The sequence below is a fragment of the Phalacrocorax carbo genome, chromosome 3 (assembly GCF_963921805.1).
Source record: "Phalacrocorax carbo chromosome 3, bPhaCar2.1, whole genome shotgun sequence".
Taxonomy (NCBI): domain Eukaryota; kingdom Metazoa; phylum Chordata; class Aves; order Suliformes; family Phalacrocoracidae; genus Phalacrocorax; species Phalacrocorax carbo.
The window spans coordinates 60,160,649-60,188,254 of NC_087515.1; the positions used below are offsets into that span (position 1 = coordinate 60,160,649).

General features: G+C 43.7%; 1 protein-coding gene across 2 annotated transcripts in view; it reads left to right on the forward strand.

Moving 5' to 3' along the window:
- The window catches only part of SCAF8 (SR-related CTD associated factor 8), a 167,276-nt gene that overhangs the window by 92,077 nt on the left and 47,593 nt on the right, over nucleotides 1-27,606 (forward strand). Inside the window, exon 21 of one of the 2 annotated variants that reach the window (XM_064447069.1) lies at nucleotides 7,152-8,303. The exons of the other annotated variant lie outside the window; for it this stretch is intronic. The gene's annotated coding sequence lies outside the window, so the exon portion shown is untranslated. Of the gene's footprint in view, nucleotides 1-7,151; nucleotides 8,304-27,606 lie in introns of those variants that run through there. 2 annotated transcript variants of the gene reach the window in all.

A 27,606-nucleotide genomic window follows, 5' to 3' on the forward strand; every position in this document is an offset into this window, starting at 1 on the left:
AGTATGTCAAGAGTTGGCTCGTGGTCAGGATTCAGTCACGTAACTGTGTAGACATACCCCAAAACGAACATAAATCTTTGTCTTCCTCGTGGCAATGCAGAGCAGAATAACTGCTTCAGCCTGCAAAGCTGGCGGACAGCAGATTTGGATGTTTCTTGTCTTGCAAATGTCAAACATTCAGAAATTGTGGCTTCAAGAATTGTAAGACTGGCTTTAAAATCTTGAAATCTTAACATTAAGGCTCTGAAAATCCCATTTATTTTGCCTTCTTTGTTTCTCAGCCTCTTCTGAGCCTATCAGCACTTAAAATCACATTTTGCACCTTTTCTTTGAATCTATGAGCATACAAAAATAAAATGAAAGATGAAAACTCACACTGTGACATGAGCAGCTTTCTTCAGAGGGAGAAGCTTTACAGAAAAACATCGCGTCATCGAGCTCACGAGAAACTCTCCAGTGTTGACAACACTGGCTTTGATAAAGCCAAGCACTGAGTTTGGCCGGAGTTTGCACAGCTGCAATGAGGATATAGTTTGGATTACAGAATTCTTGCTGAAGGAAGATACGTATGGAGTGAAAAAACCCATAGATTACCTGAAAGGAGTGGAGGACAGTGAAGAGGGCAGAGGCAGCAACAGTTGCTGGCTTGTGGGGTGCTGTACATGCGTTTTCAGTCACACACCAGGGAAACTGCTGGAAGGCTGTGAAATTCCCCCTTCAGCACAGAACTCACCCACTCCCATAAAACATTACTGGGTTCTAGGCTGCATTTTGGAGAATTGGGAACTGGCTTATCACTTGGTGCCCTAATCGGCTCTGAACTACAGAGTGCAGTATGCCACTGCATTCTGTTCACTTCTAACTGATATCGCACACACCACCACATTCAATGCAGTAAATCTTTTAAAATTAAACAGATTTTTTAAACATGTTTTATAGGATTCTTTCGAATGATTTTAAATTGTTTTAAAGAATGGTATATACTACTATTTCTGTATGGGTCAGAATTTTCTCATGTTTTAAACTGTTTCATGAGACTTTTAAACTAGCAGTTTCTTGTTAGTTTTAAAATATAGAGCTAAATAAATCCTTTAAAAGCTTAGAGATTTTGTTATCCATTATAATTAAGTGTAATTTAAATTTAGCACACTGTAGCTTCCCCTCATTATATCAAGACTCTTTTTGTAATACAGGTACCAAAATAATAGAGCAGTTGAGATATTGAACATCACTACTCATTTAAAAAAAAAAACCACCCCTTAGATTGAGTCATATAAAACACCATCATAATTTTCAAATTTCTTACTGCCTGTTTAGATATGCCATCAACATACACAACTTCACACGATGTTCCAAATATTATTATTACCTTGATAGAGTCTTCTCTAACATCAGGGACAGGGTCTTCATAATTTAATTCAAGTGTATACAATCATCAGCATTTCCTTACTGTAAAGGCTAAGGCATTTGACTTCAAAGAACAAACAGGTCGAGGTGTTTCATTATCAGTAGTCTACTCTCTACCCATAAATTTTCACTCAAATTTAAAGTCAGTTAAATGATGTAGGATTTATGCTGCTTGCTAACATCAGGAAAAGTTTTGCAGTTGCTATTAATCTCTGTTTGGTAATTTCAGCCTTAACTACACTGCATGTTACTAATTTTCCTTTTGTCAGTCAACACATTAAGGTTCACTGTTCTATATACAGACTCCTATTTCTGCCTTTGAAAAAAATATGTGGGACTCATCTCACTTAACTTTACCCTTGCAAAACATTTACACTGCAAAGCTGACTGTTTTGTCTCTGTAGTAGAGAGCAAGTGCTAAACAGTGGGGGTGGGACACCCACACACCTCGCACAGCTGCTCCTGCCGCTTGTGTCAGACACTTAGGCGAGCGTGGGACAAATTCTCCTCCCATCATTGACTGGATCTAGATAGCTCTGGCCTGGTACGTGACATTTATCATGGGTTTCCTTGCCTAAATAGTAATGTCTAGTGCCATTAAAGATGTCCTGATGGTTCCCATGCTAATGAGGCAGGAGACCTTTAGGGCATCTGAAAAGGCACTAGACACCTAAGCATAGATAACCGAATCCCATCCTTGGGTACCCAACCCAGGTGAGACAAGTGGGCCCCTACCCCATTCCACATGACTGGAGCAGCTCCCCCTACATGTTGTCTGAGGCATAAGAAGAGATCTCGTGTGCATTGGAACTGCATCTCTGTGAGCAACTTCAGCCACCACGGAAAAGTAGCAGTCACTCGGGAAGAAAACGCACTGGATGTTTTAAAAACATGCAGCAGTATTATACAAGGGGTTTGGGCCACTGTAGAATTACTGCAGAGGAATTGTCTTTGTTTCCAGCCTAGATGGTTTCAGGTCACAGTAATAGCAAGCCATCCACTTTGTCTCTTTAGCCCATGAATGGGGTGCACCTCTGATGTCATGTGTCCAGCTTCGCCTCACGCGTTGCAAGCTTTGGCTGCAGTCAGCCTGGCCTGCCCTTGGGCCTGTGCGACACGTCCCGCTGCCAACAGGTGAATGCCTCTCTTCTTCCTCCCTTTTCCCCAGAGGGGTATCATCAGATCTGTGTTTCTGTGTTGGGAAACTCACTCAGGTGATCTCGTACGTAGGTTTCATCGGTCTCGTAGGAATGAAGCAGTATCCTACCCACATGTTATCGCTCAGGGCTCTTCGAAGCACATGCAGCCCCTTCCCGTATCATAGGCCAGATCTGCATATCCACGCGAGACAGTTCAACCACCGCGTGGGATGGTGCAGTTCCCCTCGCACCCGCTTCCTCTGCCAGGAGATGGCTGTGTCATGATGCCAGTGCACAGAAAGCAGGGTTCACCCTTTAGCAGTTCACCTTTCCTTGCCTCCAAAGCAGACAAGCTGAGCAGATTTTATTTCTGGACCTCAAAGAGAACGATGATGATCTTTTAAGAGAGAAGTCGCCATAACATGTACATCTTTCCATGTCAACAGGGTATCAGCTCTTCTGCTCCTGAGCGAGCTGGCTGCCTCGGTTTTCTCTCAACTGTGTTTCTGACCAAGCTGTTTGTCTGTCTTTCCCTTTCACTGTTAGCAAAAGTCTTGATCTCGGGAAAGGTCAGAAATCCTAGGCGTGGCTGACAAAAAGACAAAGGTAATTTTGATATCTGGATGTCTACGATTCTCGGTGAGGTCTCTTAAATCCTTATAGTTTAAAACCCCTAGAGCTGTTCTCAGAGAGGCGCAGGCATCTGGTTTAGCTCAGCCTCAGGACTTTTGACTTCCCGTAACAAGTGAGTTTTTTGTGGGAATCCTTCTCTGGCTCGGTGGTCAGACAGCGGGCAGTGCATCACAAGCGGTCCTGGGTCAGGCTGGCTCGCCTGTCCTTCCTTCTCTTATTTCCTTTTTTTTTCCACTGGAGAAAGTCAAAAGTATTTGTGTGTACTCTCTATGCTGCTGTCTCTCTGTAACCACATATTTTTCAGAGGAAAGTCAGTCTCTCGTCTTTTCACTGGCAGTCCAATGGGATATATCCCAAAATATCAAATGAAAACAAATTTCTTGTTGATTGAAGGTGGGCTTTGTGTTGTATTTACTGATTGGTTTGTATTTCAGCTTCTGCTGGCCTCCAATTCTTCCAGTCCAGACTGAAAATACAATACTGTACAACACTGGGAAGGAACTGAAGGCTCTCTCTCTGCCTCAGGAAACAAGTTATTTTACTTTTGAGAGTAGCTCAGATAGCATAAATGGAATATATCATAGAGTGAGAACTAGAAAAGGTCTGCCAAATAACCCAGATTAGGTAAAAAGAGTGATCTGTGCCTCCTGTATTTGTGGAATTGGCTTGTATCTCCATGTGGATTAATGTAAATAGTAATCCTTTCTTTGAAAGGCTCAGTATGATCAGTCCTGTTGGTGTTAGCAGTCCTTGTTCAGTATGTTTCTGATCAAGAACTTATGCAAGATAAATAGTAAAAGGTAATTTTGCAGCTTGGAGTTTTGTGAAGCTGTGCAACTGATTTATTTCTGAAGGATGTATTGTAGTGATATGTCTTTGTTGCTTTCTCAGTGGAGGTTTCCATTGAACAAAACTCAATTTTAAGAGGCTGTGAAAGACTTCCATTAAACCTAAATAGAACAATATTCCAGTAGAGCACATACTTCATAAAAGTAGCTATATGGATGTAAAATCAGTTGTCAGCAAGACTGTATTCTCACTTGAAATCTTTTCTCCATAATGCTTTCATTTTTGAAGTGTATACAATACATTTAAAAAAATATTTACTAGTGTTATCTGCTTTATTTGAACAAGACTATATGGCAAAATATTTCAGTTGTTATTCGCATATGTGCTAGGGAAACTGGGCTAGAATAAATAATAATGGTAATAATAATAATAATTATTATTATTATTATTATGTGAGCGTATAAATTATTTGGAAACCATACGGAGAGAGTAGTTATCAATGAGACACCATTAGGTGCAGTTCTGCAAGTGTTTTCCCTTGTTCTGGTACTATTCAGTATTCTCAGTGACAGCTTGGATAAAAGGTTAGAAAGTATGCTTAATAAATTCATAGAGCAGAACAAGCGTGTTGGAAGCAAGGCAACTGAAAAAGGACCTTGATAAAGTAGAGGAGTAGCCTAGAAAATATCAGCTTTCCAGCAGTTAAATTAGAGCAAAGGCAGAACTGTGCATATAGCTTGACATAATCAGCTGTCAATAAATACAGGTGGGAAACAACTGGCCAAGCAGCAGTTCTGCAGAAAAGACCCAGTGTCATTATGATCCCAAGCTGAACATGCACCAGTGATGTTGTGCTACTGCAAACAAGGCCAGTGCTATTGTGGGCTATAGGAAGGGGAGTAATAAAGCATAAAATGAAATTATTTTGCTCCACTCAACACTGATAAGACCTCAGTGGAAGAGCTTTACCCACCTGTGGGGACTGCAGCTTAGGTAGGATCGAACAAGAGAGTGATCTGGGCTCAAAGATCTAAAACACATGGGCCTTCAAGGAAAGGTTGAAGGGTTGTTTAATCTAAATAGGAGAGGAGGAAAGGAAGACATGAGAGCAGCCTTCGTGTGTGTCACAGTTCAGCCCCAGTCGGCAACTAAACACCACGCAGCAGCTCGCTCACTCCCCCCACCCCTGTGGGATGGGGGAGAGAATTGGAAAAGCAAAAGCAAAAAAAACTTGTGGGTTGAGATAAGAACAGTTTAATAATTTAAATAAAATAGTAATGATAATAATAATGATTATGATAATAATAATAGTAATGATAATATAACAAAAAGGAAAAGAAAAAAAACCACAAGTGATACGACCGCTCACCACCCACCGACCGACACTGCCAGTCCCCGAGCTGCGATTGCTGCCCGCCCCCCCGGCCAGCCCCTCCCAGGTAACACACTGGGCATGACGTTACATGATATGGAATATCCCTTTGGCCAGTTTGAATCAGCTCTCTTAGCTGTGCCCCATCCCCTCCCGGCTTCTTGTGCACCCGGCAGAGCATGGGAAGCTAGAAATGTGCTTGACTAGTGTAAGCGCTACCCAGCAACAACTAAAACATTGGTGTGTTATCAACATTATTTTCATACTAAGTCCGAAGCACAGCACTGTGCCAGCTGCAGTGAAGAAAATTAACTCTGTCCCAGCTAAAACCATGGCAGTATAGCAATAGGTGACTCTAAAGAGAAAGGGGTTTAGCTGCCATGTATGCTGTTGGTACAGGAAAGCAATAATAGGCTGTATAATAAAGATCTCAAGAAAGATGATACAGTATGAGCATCAGGAAAAAACCGTAAGTGGCAAGGAAAAGTGGAGCCCTGGAATAGGCTGTTTAGGGGGAATTCATGGAAGCTTCAGCCTTGCAGATATTTAAAAATAGATTAGACAAACATCAGCAGGCGTGGCATAGGTCAGGGATGGGCAAAGTGAACTCTCAAGTTACCTGCTAGCGCTATTTCTTCAGTGATTTCTATCTACGTGATAATGATAATAATTATACGTGCTAGAAGTACTTCGGATATCTCTGCAAAACTTCACTGTATGTAACAGAAACCTTAATATTTGTTATAGAATTTATTGCATGACTTCTATATTTACAGTAGATTGGAGCAATTATACTTTTTCTAATTTTGCCCATGTCAGTATTGATTGAAAATTACTAGGGCCCGATGGCTCTGTGAATGCTCTTTGAAATAAAGACGTGAACATAGTCAGATACCTGTGGTAGGATACAAAGCACTCAATTCTAGCCATAAGGAAGTTTGGTCTTTAGTCTACTTACAGTCCATGAAAAAAGATGGGCATCTTTTAGAGATCACCTAAAGAGTGGGTGAATCACCCTCAGAGGCACCTCTGCCTCTCCTTGTACCTGCCCTCCAGCAAACATATATTGGAGGTGTACTCTTGGTCTTTCCTCTGCTCAGGCTGTGATACTAAAAGTTTGGTTTTCTGAGAAACAAAGTGCCTGGACTTCACAGAGGGCTATTTGGAAAAATTGTAATTGGCAGGAAATCAGAGCAGATAATCCAGTGGTCTTTTCTGATCCTCGGTTCTGTGAAGCCCGTTCAATGAGTCATTTATGAAGAATTTATAGTTGTAATGATTAATAGTTGTTATCAATATGTAATGGCCATGACCAATGTGTATTAGAGGTAGTTCTACACCACACTTGCATAAGCCACTTGTTAATCTGTTGGTTTCTTACTGATTAATTGTTTATAAATCCTCTAAATTGTTTATACTGTATCTTGTGTACAGTGTGTGCGAGAGCCAATGCAGCACTTTTAGCCAGATGATCTGCTATAAAAAAATTCTTTACAGAGATAATATTTTAATGAAGATTCTAAAGTACTAAGCTACTGAACGCTGAAAGGGAAGACTAATAATATTTTTAAAATAATGGTATGTTTAATCCTGGATAGTATTTTAGGACCATGCAGGATAAGACACCTTTCTCCCTCATGAGCATCCTGTGGCTAACAGAGAGACTGTAAACTTTATCCCAAATATGTTATTTATGAAACATTTGCTATTGCCTGGTAAAAGAAAAAAAGTCTCATTTACAGGGCTTTTTAAAAATAGGAATTACGCTCCAGCAACCAGTGATGACTAGTTATTGTTCCTTTTGTCAACAGGCAAGATGAAGGAGGTTCTGGCAGCTTACCATGTCCCGGGCTCTGCAGAGTTAAGTGAGAAGTGCGCCCATGTTCTAGCGTGCATCACATCGCATCTTGGGTCTGAAGTGCCAGAAGGATCCCAGCGCTGCAGACTGAGACGGCTCTGAGCACCTCAGTACCCCGTTTCTGACAGAACCCAGGGATGGCAAACTTACATACCAGTATTACCTGTCTGGGGCAGGTTTAATTTTATAAATTAAGAGCATAAACTCTATGAGTTTCTAGACCATATTTGTTCTGTTGAGGATGATCTGCTCAGATGAACAGTTTTCCATCCATCGGAGAGACAGGTTCTTCTGCTGGACCAGAAGATGACAGTGGACTGTATATTGTAGCTAATATCATTTGTAGCATCTCCTAGTGCAAATAATTGAAGAACAGGTTGCAAGAAAATCCTGTAGGGAGTAAGACATGCTTTGTTTTGATCTACAAATTTTAAAAAATGTTTTGTTTTTTTTAAAGACAACCACTTTTACATAACACTATGTGTGCAGTCTATGTGCAGCCCTTCACTGTGGCTATCTATATTCCAGAGAGAACGAATTCCTTGTGAGGCACATGAACTTTTTTAGATTTGTGATGAATCCTTAAATTATGAGAATATCATGAAAAACTAGAAGGGAAAAGTTCCAGGGCTTTTATTCAACTAGGTGTCTCCAATTACTTCCTGTTAGTGTCCTGAAAGGAGGAGGAAAGGGCAGGAAGCAGAAATGAAATACAAAAAATATATTGTGTTTCTTTTTTGGCATTTGCACCAATCCGAATGTGCGTTTGATCTAATAGCCAAGGGGAGACAAACAGCTAAGTTAGCTGAGCCCTCCCATGAAAGGTCTGCATTTTCGGGCAGTATTTGCGAATTTTGTCTCTTGAATAGCTATAGAAAAGAAGGAATATGTATATGCCCCACCATATGTGACAAGGACATACTTGCCATTCCTTTATTTATTTTTGCTCTTTCAAAAATTAAAGCGCCAGTTAATTGGAATGCTGTAGTCTGTGGTCTCTTTACATTTGTTTAGTGAGATCTTTTCACCAAGATCATTCCCATTATGGTGTAACTGCATGGTGACCGCAGCTTTGGGCCTGTATAATAAAGATCTAAATTCAAAATTTTGTTTCTCATCATTTCCTCTACTTTTATGTTGTATCTGCAAGTCTTTGATTGGAATCCTGCTTATTGCTGATCACTGCTTAGAAGAAGATTTGGCAAAAAATATTAGAGAGGAAGGCATTTGTATGGTCGGACCTTGCTCTCCTTTGCATCATTATTTACAACAGGTTAAAGGGCAGAGGGATACAAAATGTTAGCAAATCAACAGTGATGCTTAAATTCAATTTGCACATGAGGCCCCAGGGCAATAAGATTAGGCTCTTTGCATCCCAGATTTAAGGCCATACTAAAGGATTTGACATCTGGTCTCTATTAATTAGTAATCCTGGAAAGGTATGGGAGGAAAAAGCTGCAGAAAAGCTGAGTCTAAGCTGGCTTTGATTTGCTGTGTATGTGATATACTGTGCTGAACATACGTAGATCAGGGTTTAAAAGCCAATTAGACTCTTTTCCCTTCCTCCTTATTTTCTTCTTCAAAGACAAAATTTTAAACTATAAAAATGTCCCTCATACAGCAATTAAGTTTGTGTGAGCAAAGACTGCACATTGCATTTCAAAAATTAACGTAGTCCTGACAAGGCTACCTGAGCCATGCTGCATTACAGGCAGGATTTTGTCCCGCTGATGCTATGATTATCTTATAGCAAACATCTGAGTTCATGTCAACAGAGCATCCCTGACCTTTGAAATGTCTTAGGCAGGCTTCTGTTACCTTGCATCTTATGTAGTTGCATACAGATGGCAGAGTGCTCACCCTTACGAAGTCCATACCACTGCATTTAAGCACGAATTGGGTTGGACAACGGTGTCTCAGTGCAGTTTCCTGATCAATCCAAGCTAATCTAAGGCTGTGCTCCTGCTCACAGGGGACAATCGTGTCTTCCCTTTCTGCCCCGCTCACACCTTCCCACTGCCTCCCTCAAAGAGCGCACACACCCATGAGGCTTCCTGGTCTGACTGAAAACATCCCCGTGTAAAAGTTTAGCTCTTGTGCCAGCTCTGACACCAGAGGGAGGGTGAGAGCAAACCTTTTTGTCAGCAGCTTTGTTTTAGGTCAGCTTACACTGATGGAGGAGCCATGCCTTCAGGTCCCTCTAGCTGTCAATTAACTAATCTTATTACCTAAACTTTCTTTTTAAGCACACTGCTTTCTTATGGCTGAGGAGCATTCCTTTATTCAGTGTCGCTGAAGAGAAAATAAAGCACTGGAAATTAATTAAATCCGTAGGGAAAAAAAAATACTAACACCTTTAAAATTACCTGTCAGTGGCAGTATTTGAGGTACAAGAAAAATACATTGCCATGAAAGGAATACATTCTTGCCATTCAAGTTACTCTGAAGATCAAAACTTTTTCAGAAAAACGGAAGTGAAAGCCGTGTGCCGCAGCAATACCAGGGCGGTGTAAGTCTCCGGCGCTAGCAGGCCTTTAGCTATCGATGAGGTACGTGCTCAGTACGTGGCCAGCTGGACCCACCAGAAAGGTAGATGCTGGAGCTGGACCATGGCACCATTTGAGTTTGAATGTCAAAACTACTTTCCCCAAGAGCACGGCCTGTTTTGGAGAAATGTTTTTTTGTCTGTTTCGTACTGGGGCTGCTGGAAGCTTGACCGTCCTGTTGGGTGAACTTTTCCGAGGAGACGTGTGACTGCTGCCCATCTGTTGAAGGGAGTGATTAAAAACCAAAACACAACGAAACAGGCAAACCTCCCAGCACTCCGGTGAGGGCAGAGGTTGGAGCTTTTTGTTCTTTGGCTGAATCCCGCTTTGAGAAGCCTCGCCGTGCTTTCCCTCGGCGTCTGGACAAGCCCTTCTTTGTGAAGGGACATGAATATGGAGAGACCTGCAGTGCACCCGTCTCTTCAGTCAGCTTCAAAGGAAAGTTTCAAAAGTCATTATTTTCTGGCAGTTACAGACATCTGAATCGGGGTAGTGCTGGCTTTACAAACAGTATTAGCTGCCTTTGATGGCTTGGAGCAATTCAATATTTGCACAATTAGAACAAATGCTTAATGTGGACTGTGTGGCGTAGCAGGCAAGAGTGTTGGTTTTGCTGACTGAATTTAATATGTGAATATGTAGTTCACGTTCAAATAAGATGGTCTTAAGTAATTTCCTTAGCAGACAATAATCCATTCCAAGAATAAGAACATCTGTTCAGGGCCCAGACCTGAAATAAATAGTAGGTTTAGAGACAGGTCTTTTGTCCACAGAAACAGTTGACTCTTCAGGTCACAGCTGGGATTTTGGTGACAAAGTATGAGCATGTCTCTGCTACAGCTGACCACACCAAATCTTACCTGTGACTGCAGTTCTGTTCCTAGCGCCAGACCGCATTGCTGTGATAGCACCGGTTTTTACAAATGTCGGCTTGCTATAGATTGCTTGCAGTTACGTTCCCTTGGTTTTGAACTCTGTGTGTGTGTGTGCATGCTGCTGTTGATTCATCCTATTCGTACAAGGGAAACCCCCACAGTTGGCTCTCAAATTGTCATTTATTTGTTAGTTATTACTCAAAAAAGCCCAAGTTTCTGAGAAACCATGACCATATTTCATAAGCAATTATCTACCTTACTTTTAAAACCCTCGGTTGCAACCTTCATCTAGAAATCCTCAAACACTTGTGGAATACGAAATGAGGCAGTCTCACAGAAGTTTCCAGGCAGCATACATTTTATTCTAATATATAAGTAGATAAGCCAAGTCAACGGAGGGCTAAGTAACTTCACTGATATTTCACAAGGAGTTGCTGCACTGCAATCAACAATAAACAAAACTAATTATAACCTTGTAAGGAAGCCAACATCTTAAATTGTGAGCATTATTTTTCTCACTCCCTGTTGTGTTTTCCTTCTGTGCAAAGAGGGCTTCTCTGTCAGCAGCTTTGCTTCACCTCAGGTTCTCCAAGAGCTCCGTATGATATCCTTAGCTGCCTCCTGGGAATCACTGTGAAGGGTCGTCTTCGTACTTTGTGTTGGGTCAGTTCTTGGCCAATTTCAAGGCTGTCTTCTCTGGTTTGGCTGGCACCTTTCCCTCCTAATAAAAATGATGCTCTTGAGGTCATGTCTGGTTTTGAAGTTAGTTTTTGCTGATGAAGTCAGAGGGAGAGAGCACGCTCCTGGCTACATTGTAAAGAAGGAGGGTTTCTGTGGTGTGTCACTGGGCTCTGCACAAGGCCCTCCATAGGTGGTCAGGCGCAGATGCTCCGGGTGTCAGGTACGAGGTGCAGAGTTAATGAAATACTCACCATCAGTTATGAGTTTATTTCCAAAATGTTGTCGCTGTTTTCTTAAGCCACAGGACGGAGCTGGAAGTTGAAGTGATGGGCAGAATTAACAGTGCTTATGAAGTCCGATAGTGAACCTTGCTGGCAAAACCCTGTCCATGCAAAGAACTTCCTGTGCAATTACTTAGGTTAAAAGAGGAAAGGTAGCCAGGCACTCTCTCACAAACAAAGTAAAATAATGAGCTAGTGAAGTCAGAAAATTGCACTGAAAATGGCGAATGTGCTGTTCACAGCGCTTCTGCTTTTCACCAAGGCTCCCTGTTGCCGGCACAGAACTTTGAAAGACTTTCTACCTTTTTGTTACTATCACTAAGAATCAGCAGAAAATAGTTTGATCGGCTTTGAAAGAAAAACCAATGTAAAAAAAGGTTTCCACCTTCCAGCTTACAGGGAAGCAGGTAGATTCAGTATTAACTCAAACAGTTGAATTAAATGTCCCTAGATTTAGAAGCAGGAGGCAGCAGTTGCCACTGGCTGCATGAGCTGTGACCGTCTTGTAGGGAGCTGCAGCCAGAGCTGCTGCGAGGCAGAAGGCACTGCAAGGCACATTTCATGGCAGATGAGCTTCGGCAGGAGAGGGAAAACTTTTCCCCATCTGGTCATTACTCCTGGGGACAGCACAGCCACTGTAGTGACAGCAGTCAATGAATGGGAACTGAACTGAACCTAGATGTATCAGCAATATGCTGACATTTTTAAAGCAATAATTAATTATTGTACTGAATTCCCAAGAAGTGTGATGGATTCACTCTCTGGGAATACTTAAGTCAAGCTTCATAACCATTCAAAGGGTGGCGATGTCCCAGTGCAGGCAGAAGCATTGTGCTTGCCATGGGGACTGTTGCCCACATGTGCTCTGTGGAGGATCAGAAAGACCTCAGACCTGGTGACCAGAATGACCCCAAGCTCTATGTTATCAAATCCCAGACATAGCTACCACCTTCAATCCGCTCCAGTATTGACTTAGTGTGTAGCATTGAGAGAGTCCATACCCTGTCTTGGGGGGAAGCTGGAAGTGCAGAGCTCTACCCATCTCCCCATGTCAGAGAAATAGCAATTTCCCTTGTGCCTGTGGTAGTCAGCCAAACAGCAATGTTTTCCATAAAATCCCAAATACTAAGTTCAGACTGAACGAAATAAAGCCCCTTTAGGCACAACACTTCCTATCAAACCCAGTTAAACTGGAAATTTAGAAACCAAATATTCAAAACTGTGTTAGTTATCGCCTTCGGTAAAATTCTGGAAGCTAGCCAAAACCAGAAGAGTGTTTACTTGTTTGTCTACAAGGTTATTTGTTTTGAAAAATAGCCTAAAATGGATTTGAGATCCAGATCAGATTCTTATCACAAAAGTGCTACTTCTGTTAGTCTTGCTTTTGCTGTGACACTGAAGTGTCCTGTGTGATACAGATTTGGACAGTTTCAGGAATTACCCTCCCAACACCCTTATTTATAGATGTCTTTCCTAATCAATAACATGCATGAGGCCCAGAATACGATCTGCTCTTTGGTTTATTTTGGGTTTGTTACTATTGTTCACTAACAGAACAACTGGAAAATAAAAGTCAGGACATAAAAGTGAGTGTCCAGGTGAGCTAAAGCAGAGACCTTCACGTTTTCCAGCTGGGAGACCCCATCTGATGCCACACGTACTCCCAGCTCCCAGCAGGGAGTATATTAAGCACCTGATCAGTGCCGTGCTGAAGTTTCTGTGACAAAAGACTTGCCCTGCACAAAGTCGTGCTTGGTGCTACGCGGCCGATGTGAGGTGCTAAGTACCTTGGCTTTCTTTAGCTTCAGTAAGAACTGAAGCACTTGCAGACCTGAAGGAACAGGCTCCCTGAAGGAGTCAAGCCATAAGTTGGCAGAGGTGGGACCTGTCATTGGCGTTTGGTGAAAGAGCTCCTCTGCGCAGCAGGGAAGCAGGAGCGGCCTCTAGCATAAATAAAACCATCCCCGCAGAGTCTGAACAATTATTGTCATCTGTATCTGGATGACACTCCAAGGAAATAAAACATCTCTTTTTTTCTTTGAGTGCATATTCTGTACATCGGCCAGTGCTTTTTTGATCAGCATTCTCACAGCCTCCCTGTGTTTACCACAAAGACAGAGTAAGAGAAAGACACGTTAGCATAGCTTTGAAATCCTCAACAGTTCTTCACTCAGTTTTGTAGCTTAACTTCACGTAGCTGTTTACAAACACTGTTAAGGAAATCTCCAAAGAGAAGAATATTCATTCCTATTCCGGCTCCACTTCTCAGGCAGTTTTACATTAACTTCTGCAGGGAATACCAGAGCAGTGATTCATCATGAAGGGCAGTCCAACCTATCCCATCTACAGGCCAGAACATTAGATTTCCCAAATGTCACAGTTTATAAAATATAGCCAGTGACGAGGCTCCATTTTTTGTGCTGTCATTGTTCTGTTCTGTGTTTAAGATTTTCCAGCCCAGAGAAAGTGATTTTTTTCTCTTTATTCATAGGCATAAATTTAGGAGCTCCAGGAGCACTAAGCAACATATATTAGGTGATGAATCTTGGATGATTAGGTCTTGGAAAGCATCCTGTGCTGTGGCAGAGGCAATCAATAGGAGAACCTATACCTAGCAAATTAGTTCTGTAATGAATTGCTTTCCAGGTGCTGGGCCCTTCTTGTATGTAATCACAATGTTACCTCTTCCCATAATAGTACAGAGTATGTGCCTACACTGCTTCGTAGGATATATTTGTGCTGAGAATTACAGACTGAATTCCTGTAATTCAATTGCCCCTTGAAGTCCATGGCAAAACTTACAGAAACTTCTGTGGGACCAAGGCTTGGTTCACGATGGAAAACAGGTATCAGTGCACAGCAGAGACACAAAATGCTATGCAGAAAATCACGTTTCATCGCCCCATATGGAAGCTCTTGTCTACATCTTGACGACATCCCTGTGTAACTGAACTTGCTGTGAGCCAGCGTAGACACAGAAGTTCAAGGGAGAAAAGAGTGTCCTGGGTGATGAAGATACTCATGTCATGTGAGTCTGTTCAGTAATGCAGCAGGTTCTTTCCCCAGTTAAGACAATGGGATTCAATTATGCCTAAATATTCAAGGCTAGCAACAACTGAACACCAAAAAAAGAGGTAGCAAGCATAGACATACAGAAAGGCACAATGCATTTTTCTGAAATAGTTGTATCTCTAGTCTTCCAAAAACCCCAAAGGAAAATTCAGTTGCCATCTTAAAGAAGTTTCCAGTGGTTCCAGAGGCACGCTAGGCTTCAAGACCAAACAGACAGCTCTTGTCCCTAAGGTTCCTGGTCTTTAGTCAAGAACAATGAAAAATAATAGAAGCAAAGACCAGTTGAAAGCTGAAGCCTCTTCAGCAGTGGTAGCACTTCAAATGATAAACGCTGCCATTCAGGTTTGGAAAGGCAACTTCAAAGTCAGTGACATGTTTACGTGGCTTGGTCCCCTGTAGGTCCTTCCTCCCATCCTTGCTGTGTTTCTATTTGTGCACAGGGAAGGTAAAACCATGCTCTGAGTCATGGTCATGCAATGAAGTTGAAGTCAATGACCAGTTCTGCTTCATTAAAACTATAATGAGTGTTGCTGATCCTGGAAACTTTGGTCACTGCTTTGTGGCGAAGCTGTGCACGTCCATTCAGGGCAATCGGCCACAGCAGAGCCCGTGTGAGTGTGTGGCCACCTTTGATCTTTTGATGCACACTCCTAGCAAAACAGCTGCTATGTTCCAGGGTAAATCAAGGAGGAACATCTGAGGTCAGAGCTCCAGCAGCACAGCAAAGCGATCTGATGTTGACAGCTACCGACCTGTTGCAGCTGGGAAGTGTGGGTCGTATACCTTTCAAATGCAGATGAATAGGGCCTTGTAATAAAGCTTCACTTCAGTTTTAGGCCTTTCAGATTATTAAAGTACATAAAACATACAGATTCTTTGCCATTCCCTTTGCTACCACGTGCCCAGTTAGATATAATTCCAGTCAGCCTAACTCTTTTTGTCAGTCTTCCTAAAACGTCCAGGTTCTTAGGACCCATTTCGTATTTATTTCAGAACATCTTTATAAGTATTGCACACGCTCAGAGTATGCTTTTCACTGGCAGCTTTATGTTCTTACCCGCAGGGACTGTCGCTTAGGGTGGGCTCAGGAGCCGTACCCTGCCATGTTTGGCACTTTGTATCCTCAGGGTCTTTCCAGGGCAGCTTGTGCCCCCCGTCACGGGGAGGGTGGCGGAGGGTGTCTTCCTTTCCCAGCTGCAGCACTTGGCACCCTTTCCGCCCGGGGCCGGTGGGCCGGGGTGGCAGGACCCCCAGCCAGGCCCAGGGGCAGGCGGTGTGTCCTGATGGGCCTGCCAAGAGTTAAAGGGCTGAAGCAGAACCCGAGAGCTGGGTTGTTGCCACTGCAGACTGCAGACTCCAGACGGGAGGGATCTTTGGCAGCACGCCTGGGTCTCCGCATGAAGGCGAAGGGAGCCAATTACTAGCTAAATGAAATTATATATTCAGTCGAAGTTTAGACAAGACAGAGAAACTGATTGCATTCCTTGGGAGACTTGAATAAAAACACCTCTCGAAAGAGCTCTTACTCAAAAGCAAGGGCTGTCTGCCCAAGTACATTTTCCTTCTGGCCGATGTAAATCTACTGCAGTTTTTTCCCCCTTGTCCACGGTTAAACATTCCATCCTTTCAGAATCAAAGCGACTTCGGACTTCTTTGCTTTCCCTTTATTTTTTCCTGGCTCGCTTCCCCGTATTTGCAGGGAAGCGCCCAGCGCCACTCCCAAGGGGGGGGGGTCCCTTCCCCAGACCACTCGCGGGGCTCCTGCGCTCCTCCGGGCCCTGCCGCGGGTGGGTGCCCCACGCACCGGCGGCGGCCGGGCGGGCAGCGGGGGCCGGGGAAAGGCTCCGGCGGCGGGCGGCAGGTCTTGCCGGCAGCTACCACGGGAGGGAGCCCTCGGCCAGCGCCGCCGCCGCCGCCCGGGGCCGCCGGGGCCGGGGCCGGGGAACCGGGGGATGCCCGTGGGGGGGTGCTGGCGGCGCCAAACGGTTGTCCTCGGTCATTTGTCCGTCCTCGCAGAGCTAGGGTTTCCTACTCGAAACTATTTCAAATGAAAGAGGAGAAATGCAATCTGGGGGATGGGCGGGCGGTTCTCTTTTTTTCTTCTTTTTTTTTTTTTTTTTATTTTTTATTTTTGTTTTGCTTTTTTGCTTTTTGTTTTTGCATTTCAGAGGGCTGGAGATGGGGGGGCGGTGTGTGTGGACACAGTCGGGTTTGCTGCCTTCGTGCTCCGGGCCGACCGCCGCTTGCCCCCGTTATGTGAGGAAGCCTTTCATGCAGCAAGATGGAGAGGAAAAAAATCGAAGAAATAAACAGAAAAATGTTATTCTGAGTCTGGCCCCATATTTTACAGCCCATTCTATCATTACTTCCATGGGAAATGACATATTGTCCTGTAATGACCATTATTAGTTTTATTACAAGAATTTTCTACATTCCTCAGGATTCAGCTGCAGCTGAGCCCATCTGCAGGCTGCCCAGAGGAAAGCAAACACCCGCACATGTCTCTGCACACTGGCGCTGGGTCTGGGGATTAGCAGCTAACTAAGAGATTAGCTTTTATGTCTGGGCACTGGGGCATTCACAGCACTTGCTCCTTGAACCAGCCTCTGTGGCTGGCCATGGAGGAACAGCTCAATGCAGAGGCCAAGCCAAAAAGCAGGTAAACTAGTCCCCAGCTTTCTGCAGCCATGGCCAGGGCGCCGCTGGGAGCCCCGGCAGCGGGCTTCTAGCTCTGCCTCCACTTCAGCAGTCAGCCCCGACAGGGGAGCTTGCTGGTGTCAGCAGAGCAACGGAGGTGCTTCCTAGCAGGACAGTTTAGCCCAAGCAGAGCTGTGCGTGAACACGGCTGCTACCGTTTCTGTTGCCCCTGAGCAGCACGGTCAGAACTACATCGTGCTGTGCAGATGTAGCTCGACTAAAGATCCTATTTTGACCAGATCTTCATATGGAAAGAGACTGAAGTGTAGCTGGCCATAAAGAGTTGAAATGACCTTTGGGGCAGTTTGTAAAGGAGGACTGAGAAGAGATGTGAATCCATCAGCGCTTTGAGATGCCACAAAATTATGCAGTGGTTGCAGAGCATTTGAGAATAAGCAAAGAAGGTCCCTGAAGCAAGGGCTATGGATGCGTGTAGAGAACTTTTATTGTCTCCTTGCTGTCTGCATGAAGAGTCAGAGGTGGGGGACAGGGAGGGGAGTTACTGTGCGCAGCTGTTCTCACTGGAAAAGGGAAAAGCAACTTGCCCAAAAGAGAAACCGCATCTTCATCTTCACACAGCCGGAGGACCTTCATGCTTGGAGAAGTAGAAGTCAGTGTGAATATTCAAACGGGGCAGGCGGCTGTAATGTGAGCAGTGAAAGAAAGTGCTGCAGTCAGGCAGAGGCTGAGGAATGTAGGTCCCTGGCATACTGGTTAGCAACTGTCTGTGTTTTCAGGCAAGATTCAATCCAAAGATGGATTGAAATAACAGACCGTCCAATTTGATTGTAGCAGGAGATGAGAGAGACACAGAAAAGCAGACAAGGAGATCTATTATAACTCAGCCAGAATAGAAGGAAATACTGAAACCTCCTCCATCAGGTGGGGGTGTTTCTTGTCCCAGATAGAAAGCCACTATCTTTGGCTTTAAACCTGAAAGACCCAGAAACATCAAGCTGCTGAAGCCAAAGCAGCTAAGCCTAGGTTAAACAGCTAGCAGAAATGCCTAGCTGGAGCAGAGGTGGCAGCCAGGGTAATAATACTCATTTGCTTGGACAGAGTTGTCTTTTCTTCCATTTAATCAGTGGCTCTGTCTGCTTTACTTTATGTTCCTCGGCAGCTGTAGCACTCACTTTCCACGTTAGACAGCCAGGGACAGGCCGAGGAGTGAGAAATACAGTGGTCTTCTTCATACCTTAGCAAGAGCAAGACCTTGCCCTGTCTTGTGTTCCTTCCTCTCTGCCCTCTTCAACATACTTCTCCTTTTCTTTCCAGCCTATTGTACCGTCTTCTTCTGCCCATGCTCGTGCTCCTCCATCTTTATAGAAAAATTTAAATTGACCTTCCCCTCTCTCTAGAAACAGCTTTTCTCAGTCCCCTCTCATGGGGACACCTCTGGATCAAGTCCAAGGAGGGCACCTATGAACTCTTTGGTTGCTTTCCGTGGCTCTTGTACAACTAGATAGCTTTCGGTATACATGTTTATTGTGCTCAGTGTAAAAAAACATCTCCTTCGTCAGGGAAAACACAGCCCCTGTGCCTGCCAGGCCAGCTCGGTGGCTTTTATTGCATGTCATCGCGGAGGGATGGCTGCAAGCAGATAGGCGTGAAGGCAGAGTCAATGGATTTTCAGCTGTGAAAATATATCAGTGTTCTCCCTCAGGCCCAGGAAGATTGAATACAGCCACAGAGCAAGTTCTCTTCACGTGGGTGAAACCCCTTCAGCCCCCAAGAGCTCAGCCTGGCAATGCAGGAGCACCCCAGGGGTAGGGGCTTCTTTTTACCTTATCCACAGCTACTTTTGCAGGCCCACTGCTGTTCTGAAGCCGGTGGCCCCAGCACAGCTGTGCTTTACTGAGCCCCACATGGACTTTCTTGAAGGCTTTGTGTCGCCAGAAGGTGCCTGCAGCCCCCTTCCAGGGAGAAGGAAAGGGCTACATGCGTCATTAACAGGCCGTGTTTACACAGAAAAAACAAAACTCTTCAAAGAACGTGATGTATGCACACAGTGAGGCCAGTTGCCTTTTTTAAAACACAGTGACACACTTGAAGGCTGCCAGATTCTGCAGCTCTTACATGGTATGCGGACGGTGAATTTTTTCATACTATTCAACATTTGCCTGAGTCTGAATTTAATTAAAAACAGATTGAGAAGCTGGGGGGAAGAAAATAAAAAAAAGAAACCAGAATTAGGAGTTACAAAAGCCAAACACAAACGCTCTGATAATTGTTGCTGCTTGGGGTTACAACATATGCAGAAGACGGCAAAACCGCTGTCAGTGAATCACAGTGGAACGCGTCGATTTGTTTAAATCCTCGGGAGTCGTGACATGACTCATTCCCAACCTGGAGACCAAAGGGAGGTTTTGAAGGGAAATTGTTGGATGAAGCAGGCTCCTTGCAAAAGAGCGAGGACAGTTTTAATTCTAGCCTTTGAGATCTGATTCATTAATGCTCCGCAACGTGATTGCCAAACATGACTGTCCCCATTTGGTAACATCGGGCGCGTGTGTTTAGTGGCGCAAATTGGCTACATGTGGGCTGGACAATGCTGAGCTGGACCTTATTTCTGTCACTGAGAAGCGCTTTCTAATATTTTGATGTGTTTTTTTGTACAGTTTTGAAAACCCGGTTTTGAAATCAGTGTGACTAATTTACAGACAGGGTCCTAAAGCCGTTAGGTGCTGTACAAGATATTACTCAAAAGATGGCATCCTTCTTTTCCAGTGGAGATTTGTCAAGCATTGCATCTGATTCACATGGGAAATGAAATTTTGACCATATGAGCCACTTCAGTCTTTGGATGCTTAACAAAATGTACGGTGTGATTCGATGCATGACTAATTCGTTTGTGTATTTAAGAGTCTATAGATGCTAATGGAAGTTACAGGGCCATAGCTAGAAGAGAAGACACTTCAGAGTATACCGGTTCATTAACTTTCCTCTATACATAATCAGCTGCTGTTTTATAGATCTAAAAAAAAAATCCTTAATGCTCTGTATGTTTTACGTCTGCATTTTACAAGTCCCCTACAGTAGGTCTTTTTTTAAGCATCCCACCCATTTACCACTGACAATCTCATTGTATTCTTTTCAGTTCATTTGCAAAGCCTGCGTTCGATCTAATTAATACAAATTTTGTTGCTTGCTGGGAGCTTCCCTTCTCCAGCACATCACTCACAAATACGCTAGCGAGAAATTTTAGCCTCCTTTTGTTAATAACATTTGTGAAGTGACCTTTATTCTCACTGAATACCTTCGCTATTCACAGGTAGTTACTAAGTAACCCGTACGGACGCAGCAGGCGATCAATGCATCTCTTAATAAGAGTAGGGCTCTCTGGCTATTCAGAGTTGATGTTGTGGGACTGAGGCCCCAGACCCTCTGGTATTGGCTCTACCCTCCGTTTGAAAAGCACATTCGTGAACCAAACTTCTTGAAACTTTTTAATTAACAGGGGTTTTCTAATGACAAACTGGGCTTGCAATAGCAAGAAAAAATGTAGAGAAAAGTGCTTGTATTCGTCATTCTCTTTAACCAACAGTTTTCAAGAAATAAGTGAAATATAATTCTTGATTAAGGTTTTTTTAAAATTTTTCCCCAATTAGCACACTATCCATATTCCTACTGGCTTTCCTTCCTAATGGACAAAAAATAATAACAAATTCTTTAGAAAAAGCAGTGAACATCTCAGATAAAACTGTAACTGAAGTTTGTACTCATTTAAACAAAATAATTAGTTGCATTTTTAATTAATGCACCCATGAAAATTAGTATTAAATAATTTCAATCCAGCCTAATTGTGGGTTTCCATGGTGAGAATTCATACTAAGAATTTCTCATGTTAAACTTAGTGAAACTTTGCGAATATTTTCATTCACAGCTGGTAGCAGACTGAAACACACCGCTATTGAATTTTCTCATTCTTTGAATCAGTGTTTTTCATTGCCATTTAAGACTTTTTTACACACATATATTTCTGAGCTCTCTGATGTATATCCTCTTGACTCCTTTCCTTTCCTGCTTTTGGCTTTGTTTTGCACAGGCACTATCATGATGTTTGAACACCCATCACATTGCTTTGGCACCGCACTGTAATGAGGTATGTGGGCAGAAGAGACCAGAAATTAATTTTGAGCTCTGGGTCCAAGCCCATCTCAGTTGACATGGGTAACATCATCTTTCTCCCATGCTTCTGCTGTTAGTTCTGAGCAGAGTTGTCACAGCATGAAGGAGCCAGGAGGACCAAAAATACCTTCTGACTCTCTCTCAGGTCAAATATAGTGTCACCCCAGTCCTGTGCTGAATTTAAAGCAGTTCCAGCAGTGATGCCAGACAGTGACTCCAGTACTTTATTCTGCACCTAACACAGAAATGGCGCAACAGAAAAAGAAAAAGAAACTTTCAACCTCTCTGCCCCAGGACAGTAGGACCAGAAAGTATTTTCAGTGATCCCACCACTGGCTTTAGACCCAAAAGAAAGGAATAAGGGCTCTCTGTCAAGTACGTTGTGCAAAAGTCCCTTCTCAGCCAACGATAACCCCTTTAGATGGTCAGGATTAACCCACTAGCAGAAGGATTTGCCGGCCATTATTACTTGAGCCACATAAAACCTTTTGCCTGTGGGTCTGTCTGCCTTTATACAAGAACGAAGGCCAAATGCATGTAGCAAAGGAGAGACTGAGCCCATCCTCTTCAGAAAACATATGTGCTATGAACACAGACCTGCGTCAGCCCACAGCGCTGTCTTAGCACTAAACTCTCCTTGGTAACACTGCAAAAAACCTGTTCCTTTCACATCTTATTCATCATGCTATTATAATTGTTGCTCCACAGAGTAGCACTAGAATATTGCCCTTCCTTTCCCAGGAACAGTACAGATCTGTAAATTGGTGTTGCAACTGCATCTGTCATAAATTGGCTGCTAGGCAGCATTATAAATGCCAGGTGTATTGTAGTGTTTTTCACCTACAAGGCAGTGCAATTATCAAACACCGATTTGGGATTATCCTGTTTCCCCAAGAGAGGTGACATTCGTGCTATTCAGCACTCGTCAGGGTTTCGACATTACCTTGGCTTTTGCCAGCAGCCGCCTGGTGCTGTGCCTTGCAACGCCGCCATCTCCTGCAGCAGGCGTGGGAAGGCTGACAGTGGCTGCAGGTCCTGCTGGGATCAGGCTCTGTAACAGGGATGTCAACCTTCTGAACCTAATTGAAGGGGAAGACGTGTTGATTTAGAAACAGTGCAGGCAGTGTTGCATTTTCGAGGAGCTCTTAAGTGCTTAGTCCTTGGGGAGCCAGCTGTGGAGCTGTGGTCTGGATGCAGGCCCTGGCACAGTGCAGACATTGACTAGGGATAGGTTTACTCCGTGCTAATATCTGCTTACCCCTGGTAAAAAGTTCCAGCAGATTTTTGTTTCTTGTTTATTTTGTTGCAAGTCTTTTGGGAAAATGAATTTATTCATGTGCCTGCGCTCCGGCTTTCCTTGACATCTTGACTGGTGGTTTTCATTTTCCTTAAACTGCCCCCACCTACTCTACTGTTCAAAATAAATGGCCAAGAAAAGACAGACGCGCGTGTCAAGAAAAGAGGGAAGAAACTGTGGTTGGTTCGGTGAGGTGGCAAAGCCTGTCTGAGATGAAGGGAACCTCTTACTGCTGCGCCAATTCTGCTGGAAAGACGCAATAGCATTTGACATTGAGTAGCCTCGTGTGCAAATTTGAGCTATCAGCCTACAGACTTTCTGGCAACAGGGGTTTCTTTTTTTCCTGAAAGTGGTGTCTGATATCTGCAACCAGCTGCTGTGACAGTACTCTGCCCTGTTTCTGATTTAAAAATACACCACTTGCCTCTCCCTGGAGGCTTTTCTCCCTGTGGACCGGGGGCAGGAGCTGATGATGCCCACAGCATGTCTCCCTATCGCACTGGCCGATCACCCCAGGTGCTCAGGGGACACTTCTTTTTCCATGAACATTAATTGCTTTGCAGTGACTGAGACTGCCAGGTAGCAGGTCAGAGGGAATGCAGTTGCAATGGTGCGTTTGTGGGATTTCTCTGGGCTGTGCATCACCTTGGTTAGAAGAAGGTCAACTTTTTGTTGAAGAACACAACCTCATTTCACACCAGGCATCTGAGTAACTATAGCAGAGTAACTATAGCAGAGTGACACGTGGTAACCAGAGTTAAAGTCCAGACAGGAGATCATAGTGATGAGCTTTCCGTCTTGCAGAAGAAACCTCATTGGTCTTTCCTTTCATGACAGGCCAAACAGTTGTCACAGCAACTCAGTGCTTCTCAGGCAAAAGTATTTCAGAAGTATCTTATGGCCTTACTGTAGACTGGCATAGTAGCAGGAGTACTTCCCTTGCATGTAATCCTAAAGTGTGTCACTATGTGATGCAGAGCCACCCCATTACTCATTTTGTGAACCTTGCAAAATGTTGGACTTTTGTTGTATGACTCATTAATCATACCTCTAAGTCTGTTCTAGCACAGGCAGGGGGTATGTGGGAGGCTAATGGAAAACCAGAGCTTTTAATTGTCAAGGTTTAAAATGCAGAGTCAAAAGGTGCTGCCAATGGTGAAAGATTGTATTTGTGTCATCATGCCAGTATGCTGATCCATCAGCGCTGGAGCATGTGGGATACCTGTGTGACAGCTTTCACAAAGTCATACATCAAATTACAGGCACACATGAGTGCCTTTGGAAAAATGGCTTTTGAAAAAATCATTTTCCGCTGGCTACACATTCAAATTCTGTGAATGGCTCACTGTGGATAAAAAAAAGATAAAGAAAATAGGGTGGAGCAGTGTAAAATTGGAAGAAGTACTGCACAGCGTGTTTAGGGTGATGGTTTGTAGTGCAGCAGGTAGACAAACACCTCTCCCCAATCTCTTCCTTTCCCATTCACCATTACAGCGATGTGGCATGCTAAAAAGCTGTAACAACCTGGTTGCTTCTAAAACTTTTTCAAAAGAATACAACTGTACTTGTCAGGAAAAGCAAGTCAGTCAGAGCAGAAATTTGTCAACAGCAAATGTTACTGTTCTGGGGGAAAAGATAGGATTTGGCTTTGTGTTGGGCTCTAGAGCCTTATGGGGAGAGAAAACGCAGCGTTCAGTTTTGCCTTCTTCCACCTCCAACACAAAAGGACTGTTAGGAGCATGGATAACTGTGTACCTGAGGTCACTCTGGCCAGCCCGATGTTTGCTTGCTTCCAGCTCATTTCAAATGCTGTTACTGAGAACATGGATTTAAAGTGGGTTCCAAAACCAAGGGGCGAGCGGTGATAAGACTGCATTTAGCAAGCGCAATGTGAGATGTCGGGTGAGTAGTGAAGTTGTCTCACCACAAAACCAAAGCTAGCCACCTGAGCCTTGCTAGCCAAGTGTGGAAGGTTTCCCCCAGTGAGCCCAGATATGGATATCTTGGCCACCAGGGGTATCCAGATATGATGCTTTGGCAGTATCTGTTTCTTATGTGTCATGAGCTACGAAAACTGTTCCTTGATCACAAGGGACTGGAAAGCAGATAGGTGAGGGTGGACATCTGCCTCTTACAGTGTGTAAAATGTGTCTGTGTAAAGCTTACAGCCTCTGTTTGTTCTCCTGCCATGAGACTTTGGGAGGTGTGGAGACTGCAGTTAGCATATGTGCTTCTGATTCTGTGAACCCCAATGTGGATCTGCTCCTGATAAAATGAGTATAGAATTGATTACTGTTCTCACATCACATACTACAAGGCCAGTATCTGTGAATATGTCCATTTTCTTACATATCCTATATCGAGGGCCAGACCGACCCAGTGATCCAGATCATTGGAGGAGCATTAATTTGCACTTCCTGAGGGCACAGCCCAACAAACAATAGGAATGTCAGTAATTGCAGAATTTTTATCAATCCAATATATAACAGAAACAGATAATTTTTTCAGATATCTATGGGCTAAAATAGTTGTACATCTGATCTGTTACTGCACCAGATAGATTCCTCCTCATAATTTACATGTGTAGAAAACTTGAGTTATCAATAATAACAGGTGGTCTTCAGGCTTTACATGATAGTATTCGATAAAGACTGTGTACCAGTGAAGGGCTACTAAATTGCAAAATGATAACAATTTCTCTCTCTTGTATTACCTTGACTCTTCTCTACCATTTGCTAATCCATCACCAGTCTTTACATCCTAGACCTTTCTGTGGCTGCAAATGATCCTCATCTAAATATATAAGAGGCAAAGTTAATGTTTTCCTTCATTTGATCGCTACGCTTCTGAATGGGATTTTTCCCTCCCAGTGGGTGGTTCTGTAGTGCTAAATTTCTGCTGGTACAATGAGCATACACCTAACATCCTGAGCTCATGCATGGTGGTAGGACCCAGAGACCTAAGTGGGATATGGGGCCTTTCATATCTAGGTCACTGGTGTGCATATAAGTAGGTCAGTAAGGAGTGGAAGTAGGTTATCCAATTGTTTTGTGGGGTGAGGGGAGCCGATCCACTTCTTGGGTGCGTTTCCAGCGCGTAATAAAATAGCATCACAACTGACACTGACATTGACTGGTGTCCCCCCTGGCGATCTCCACGGAGATGCCATGAAATAAATGGACAAGGAAACAAAACGGTCCTGTCACATGGGAGAGGGCATACCCGGGTCTCAGCGCAGGCATATTGGGAGAGCAGCATGTACCCTTGCTGGTGAAGCTTTTGCTTTTCCATCCATTCTGTGTCTGATTAGTGGACAGAAAAAGAACTTCACTTTCCAGGGCTTTATTCTGACACATTTCATCAGCACTATCACTTGATCATACATATAAGACAAATAGTTTTATCCTATTATGTCAGAACAAATTGCAGCCTACAGAGCGGATTCTCTGCTCCATTATGTCAGTTTTACACTGGTGCAATTCCACTGAGCTCCACCAACTAAAACCAGCACAACAGCATGAAGATGCAGAGCTTTCATCTTCCAGAGGATGGAAGATAAAGCTCCAAGGCCCTGCTGCATTAGGAGCAGTGCTCCTAAGCATAGCCTCGATGGGAAGCAGAGCCAGATACTGCAGAAGCTAGGTCATTTCTACAACAAGGAGCAGAAAGACATGGTCATGGTGCTTGTGTAGTAGTTGTGTTATAGCAGGTCCTGGTTTGGATCTTTCAGGCTTCCATGGTGTGGTCTTGGCTGCTGCAGATTACAAGAGGAACCGATGATTGGTTCCCACACTGTACCGGGTTAATGGCAATTTAGAGCAAAGTCCCTCCCTTAGCTCTGCATCCATTTACCTCTCAGTCTCAGACAAAAGCATTTCACAAAGTGTTTGGAAGAAGATACTTCTGCAGTATCCATTCTGTGGTTTCCTTGTAAAGAAACAGCTGCTCAGAGTGAGGGGGAGAGGGAGCAAGAGAATGCAAAGCAGATGCCATGTGGTGCTTTCTAAGAGCAAAGACTCCTGCAAACTACTACCAGTTGGTTTTTTATCAGGGTCCTCAGAAGCACCTGAGGATGAGGAATGTCTGGATTTGCAAAGCTGGTCCAGAAGTTTGTCCTGGTTTCCTAAGTTACTCCAGGGTGGCCCCATGCAGCCAGCAAGCTTGAATAAGGAGGAGGTCAGACCATTTCCCACCTGCCTGGCTTATGTAGTTTCTTTGCTCATCTCCTTCCAGTTTCCTGTCTCCCCATCTAGGTTGATTTGGATATAAAATAAAATTGAAATGGGGTGGAAGGGAGTGAAGCTGTACATTAATCCAAATAAATCAGACAAATTATGTATATTCCCTTTGCCTCTCTCTGGGAAAAAAAGTCTGTGTTCATATTCCAGCTTTTAACTGAATTATTTTAAAGTACAAATGCATGTGAGCTCTGAGCCTTTCAACACCTGCAGCGAGTCCCAGATCACCCATAAAGGTTTCTGTGACAGTTTGACAACAGGAGTAACTCAGCAACACATGCAGAAGGGCGGAATGACAGATGCCACGTTAAGCAAAAACAAAATATAAATGACTAAAATGATCTTAGCTGTTTAAAAAAAATATGCTGAAAAGAAACCAGCATGCTTTTAGGTATTTTTAATCAGGAATTTCTTCAGTACCCACCCCTGTAATATCTGTTTCCGCCATTCAATATTTTCCCCTTGCTCTCTCTGCTTTGTCCTGGCCCTATCTTAGGGCGGCAGAGCCCTTACAAACATCAGGACTGCTACTATTATCTGCAGTTTCCTGGGTGCAGCGTAACATGCAATGCAAGAACATCCTTCCTCTCCAC